Here is a 6,560-nt window from a genome sequence, read left to right as displayed (position 1 = left end):
GGTCGAATGCGCTTGAAAACAATGAAGCTGCTTGAGGAAGGTTGTTACCAATGCCCATGCAAAATTTCGACTGTTAATTTCATGTTGATTCAGAATTATTGACAAAAAAGCATGGCTGGTACCTGTAAGCGAACTTTTGAGACACCCTGTACACTTACAGCCCACCGCTAAAGTAATGTAGGGTTTTACCAATCTCAACGGTTGGCTTTGACTGGCGATTGTTTAATGCGGAGTGATCGAAAAGAAGATGTCGATAGCTAAAGTTGCAGCTGCAAGGGTGACGATACATATAAGCTACATTCAAAGTTTCATTGTAGTCTGGCTAATCGTTCCTAAGCTTCAGAAACAGAACATAACCATGACTGAAACCCCACATTACTTCTGCTGTGGACTGTACATACTTTCCGTTTCAGCGAAATGAATCCAAAATGCTTTTGACTGGTACTCAAACCTACTGAATTGAGTTCACGATGCAAAAATTAAACCTTTACTGGGTGACCCATTAAAAACGTCCCGAACCTTCCAAGTCGTATCGTTTCTAAAATATTGATCAAAAAATGCATAACATTTTGTGATACCGATGTTTGACGTATAGGAAAAAAAAACTTTTTAATGGCCTCCTTACAATGAAATACCAAATGATGGCATACCTTATGAAACAATTATTGATGGTAAAGTCTGTCTGGCTTATTTTGATAATGACCTGTGGTCGAGATCATCAATAATTATTTCATTATGTCATCATTTGGTATTTCATTCTAAGGAGGCCATTTAAAAGTGTTTTTTTCATAGAACTTAACCTATGCCTTACATACAGCAAGTGCTACAACAAGGAAGTTTGACCTTTATTGATTATTGGTATATCTATCAATGGCCTATTGTTCAAGGATGACAAGGAAAATATTTTACATGCTTCATATTTTAATTGAGCACTACAGATATCACCATCGGGCCTTATACATCCTTATACATTGGGCCTTATGCATACATGTAGATGATCTGTGGCTTTTACCAAAGGACGCATTGAAAACCTTTCTTTTCGGCGAGCGAGATACATATATGGGCTCGGTCTGCGAGCTCTACTGCACGATCGCGAAATTCCGTGCTATTTCAGAAATTGAGTGAAAGGTTGAACGTTCGCACATTGCCAAAAACCGTCCATCCGACGCATCGAATCCATTCGGGTCGGAACGTGACCAGTGGCATCGGCCGCACACTATTCCCATCAGCGGCGAACAGAGAGTTTCGAATCAATTCCAGTCCCGATCGGTCCGAGGATCCAACGCTCTCCAGGCTGAATGAGACGGACGAGTTAAAGTGTCCCTGGTGAAATACCTACATTGAAAGTTTTGATCGAGAATTAACGGCTCAGCTTGGAGAATTTCAATTCAATTGGAGAAAGCTCATTTACCATCTTTGAACAGATCAATTTCATGAATATAGTTTTAGATAGTTCTGCCAAAGCAGCCCTAAAAAATTAGGAATTAGGTATTCCAATCTTCCTTAGGAATCCTTATCCTTAGGAATTATTCCAAAAGAAATTAGGACCAATCTTCTCGAAGCGTTTTTGAAGTTTTTCATTTTGCGGTAAACTGTGAGCGAAATTTTACCTCAAGTAACAAATTAGTTTTCAGAGTGACAGACATTGTGGACAATAGTAATAAAACGTTGAACAATTTATCATCATACGAGTATGGAAAAACTGCGCGGAAGGTTTCACACATCAACACTGCCTGCAAAATGCGCAAGCGATTGCGTATTCTCGAAGTAAAGCTTCGTTATAGTGATAGAGAGTAAAAACGCAAATCTCGCCACGCCGGTAATTCAGCGACACTCGCTTCACCGCACCCAATCCAGCGACGACGCACAGTGGGCCGATATGCCCTTCTAGCGCGACAGGGCCTGAATCTTCGAACGGAACCCTCGGTTTTTCGCGAGTAATTCGCGTAAAAAGCGGCCGATTGCAACGAAACTTTTAGTACCCTCGCGATAATTAACCCGCGAGTTGCTGGGGGGGGGCGTTAAACGCCCCCAATTTTTTCGCCGGGCCATAGCATAAAAACGGCGCGCCGCAGGCGCGCCAAATTTTGGGTACCTATAGGGAATTGATTGGAGTTTATTGTGACAGAGTTTCAAAAAAATGGGTCGGAAAATTTTTGAGATATCGAGGTTTTAGTGACGTCATGATTTCTGAGTTTTCGACCAAAAACGGCATATGTTCAAAAAATCATATAAAATCACAGAATAGACATACAGACATGCCGTAAACGCCATTAGACTGCCAATACCATGATCAATCAAATGGCTATCTTCGATTATTGATTATCGCTCCGCATTTTCCATAATCTTGAATTGAATCTTGGCAATTTTTCGTGACTACTTCACGACCATGATACATGCATTTCTTAAATTGAACTTTTTGAGCCAAACACGTACACATATGATATAATGAATGTCACCATCGTGTTCTACGCCCCAAATTACCTATAAAACATGTGTCACAGGCTGCGAATATCAGTTTTGATTTTCGGGGATATGTGCCTACCCGGTTGACCTGACCTTGACCCTGACCTATGCTTGACTGACCCCTACATGGAGCTGACACTCTTGTAGGCCTTATATGATGGATTGTGCACCGTTTGGACAGAGTTTATGACGAGAGGCGCCCATTGCGAAGTCCTGAAGTCCATGCTACTGAAAGCCCGATTTCAGGTGTTTGACCTGACCTTGACCCGACCTGTGACCTCAAAATTCAACTTATAAGTACTCATCTGAAGCGTCTCGTCGCGCCCTTTCGTTTGCCGCCTCGTGCGTTTCGCTGCGCCTATTGGTTCTCGAGTTATCGGCTGGGGGCGTTTAACGCCCCCCCCCAGCAAACGGTGGGTGGCGAAATACCCCAGCAACTGCCGGGTTAATTTCACAGCTAAACTGAAAATTGCATGACCCTGACCTTAATGATCTTTGACCTGTGACCTTCTTTCGAGACCATGTTTGGCCGGAATCGCGATTCAGCGTATGTCGGCTCGCATTAGCCGCGAGTTTGCAGACTTTTCGTGGTTTAAAGCGTTCAAACATGGGATATTATGTTGCTCCCATGCATTAGGGTGGGTGTCAAGGTCACCAGAAGGTCAGGTAAGGTCATTGACCTTTGATGACCTTGATTCACTTTTTCGAGTTTTACATGTTTCTAGGCTAGTTTTTGGAGCTGAATTCGAATCTAGCAGCCATTTGAACATTTACTATGTAGCTTTGGTGCCTTCGTAACATGTTACAGCTGTCAGAGGGGGTTGCCACCTACTGCAAATACCCGGCAAAACCCTTACTGGTTGACCTGACCTGACCCGACCTGGCCTAAATGTATGAAGGACATCATCTACGATCATAAATAACATTATATTCGTGATCAGCACCCAAAAAACCCATAGCAGCCACCCTTTACGACGTTCTAACAGGTCCCGATTTTCCCGACTTTTGGGTCATTGACCTGACCTGGAAGGTCAACTGATGACCTAGGACCTTACAATTGGGTATCATCAGCTTCCTCTTGCCACGGGCAACACGCTTGTCTTTTCCGCGAAGCTCTAGCTCGATCAGGGGCGAAACGGCGGGGGGGGGGGGGGGTCCGACGGACCCCTTCTACCTATACGTTCGCGGCTGGAAAAACACCACTAGGGGCGAGGGTTAAGCCAAATCTGAGGGCTTATTTCAGAAAGACCGCTAAAGGATCAATTGAATGCACTTTTCCGCGACGATGTAGCTCTATTGGTCCCCGAGGTAAGGGCCGGTGTTTCGAGAAATGTTGTTATATGCAACATTTTACCTTTGATGACCTCTGGTGACGTGACCTTTGACCTGACCTAGAAATGACTAATTACTCTATCTGGAATTTCGGGCGCAGCCACTTGCTACTTGTCGCTATGTGGCCCAGGAGCCGAGTTAGAAGGGGAGTGTTCAATCAACACCTCCCGGCCCGGCGCGTTTGACGCCGAGCACCGGTCCGGCGCGGGTTAATGTTTGGCTGCTACATCCAAAGTCGCAAAAAGTCGCAAGAAATAACTGTTGGATCTTGTAGTGCAATGACTCATCGACATGTAGCGAGATTTTCGAAGCGGTACTTCGCGGTACTTTTTTAAAAGTCTTAAAGTGTGTGACATCAATTATGTGAAATTATATTTTCGTCTTTAAATCTTTGCGGTACAAATACATCATAACCAAGTAAGAGTTCGCCATTTTCATGTGGTTATGTGTGTTCTGCAGACCCAGAGCTATCGTTTGATGTATATAAATGTGGAATCCCTCCTCAAATTGTGATTGTTTTCGTGGATCAAAGATACGCTGTCGAAGAGTGCGGGGGACGAGTTCGGTCCAAACGATTCCGAAGTTCGTGTTTAAGCTGAGTTTTCGCCATGAAATAGCAATTGTGTTGGAAAACAAAGACCACAGCAATGTAGTATGATCATTTTAGAACAAATTAGTATAGGTTTCATTGCACATCCACAAAGTTCGATTTTTTACCCATGTCCAGCTAGACCTGGCGATCGGCCCAGTGTGCGACGGTGGGCATCACGATCATTTGTTTTTCGGAGCGCGAAAACCAATGCCGCCCATTATGCGCCGCATGTTTTCCCCATTTTCCGTCTGATCGGCGCCAAGCATCGTTCAGCCCCTCGTGCCGCGTGCGCGATGCGGCGGGGCCGACTCGCGACGATTAACGAGTCCGTCTCCAGCCAAGATCGTTACGGATTATCGCCCGGCTGGCACCCTGACCGTCAGCGTGGCGCTCCTGTCGACCGTAGCACGCCGCCGCGCCGACACGGCGACACGATGACGCGAAATTGGGCCGACAGACAAAATTCGGCCGTGCCCGATCAGCCAGCCAGCCGACGGAAACGAGCCCACTCTCCCCTCTCTGCCTCTCTCTTCGCATTCTGAGCTCTCGTTGATAATTATCCTAGATAGAAATCCTTATCCGCTGCCAACAATGTAAGAGAATATAATAAGTGAGAATATAAAAACGTAAGAATTAAGTGAATAAAACTTGAAAAGATGACTAATTGTTAGCCCTGTTTTGGGAGACACCATTATAAAAGGTATAAGTTTGAAAAACTATGGTCTAATAATTGAATAAAAAAAAGCAAATGTACGTGGAAGTATGCAGCTATCTTCTCAACATTTTGCATTTTGATTCTAACGTTTTTGATAGTACCTATACGGTTATTCTATTTAATTATACATATATATATATATATATATATATATATATATATATATATATATATATATATATATATATATATATATATATATATATATATATATATATATATATATATATATATATATATATATATATATATATATATATATATATATATATATATATATATATATATATATATATATATATATATATATATATATATATATATATATATATATATATATATATATATATATATATATATATATATATATATATATATATATATATATATATATATATATATATATATATATATATATATATATATATGTAAAAAAAAACACTGAAAACGCCCTCCCCTCCCCTACACACACAACACCAACAAAACGATATACAAAAAAGAAATGAAAAGCCTTTGGTTTGGAGCAGCAAGGTTTCACGACACGACATACCTACGCATGCATAAAACGAAAGCACACAGCGCCCACCTACTATGAACGTCAAACCGCTTGAGACCCCACTTTTTTGCGATAATTTTTAAATGCGTCAACTTTCGTTGACAATATTCTGGCAATGTATGTTGCAGAACCTGCCGAAACTTTTATTACTAAGGTATTTTGACGCCAAACGATTATGGAAGGTACTTCTCATTCACTCGTAATGCTAAGGTCAATTCAGGCCCGGGCAGAGGCTTGCGCTCGGCCACACTCGAGCCCCGCCACCAGCGCCATCTGCTCTAAATGCCATCTACCAGCGCCCGCTACCGCTACCAGCTACCGCCCACCATCAAGCCTGAATGGAGCGAGGGACGCGAGTGACCGGTCGCCGGGCAAGGAGCGCCGGAGGGGTAGGGCGGAGCTTAGCGCTGACGTCATTACGTGGCTCCGCCCCATGAGCGCGTAGCCTCTACCCAAACAGCAGATTCGTTCCGTGAAATTTAACATTAGGGGCGTTCCACGACAAATCGACAAGTGCCCTGCACCCTCATATTTTATTTTTTGCTTAAAATTGGTCTAAAGGGTTGTGATGGGCGGGGAAGCCAGCTGTGGCAAGGATTTTTTTCTTCGAACAACGGTTTCCGAGATATAGCCTCGGGCAATTCCTGGAGTTCGCGCTGCGGCCCTATGTTTGGCGGCCTATAACTCAGAAACTATTGTTTTTTTACGATGAAAACTTTATATGGTTCAACTCACAATCAACAAACAAACATTTTGGCTATCTCGGAATTTCAATTTTTGAAAATTTTGATCACGTGACCTTTTGTCCTATTTTTCGAAGACTGACCTTGATATTTTCCCCACTGAAAGTTGCAATTTTGTCTGATGACGATTAAAGCCTTATCAATTTTCATTCATAT

The sequence above is a fragment of the Amphibalanus amphitrite genome, unplaced genomic scaffold (assembly GCF_019059575.1).
Source record: "Amphibalanus amphitrite isolate SeventyFive unplaced genomic scaffold, NRLGWU_Aamphi_draft 000074F_arrow, whole genome shotgun sequence".
Taxonomy (NCBI): domain Eukaryota; kingdom Metazoa; phylum Arthropoda; class Thecostraca; order Balanomorpha; family Balanidae; genus Amphibalanus; species Amphibalanus amphitrite.
Note: the sequence above shows the minus strand (reverse complement) of the source record.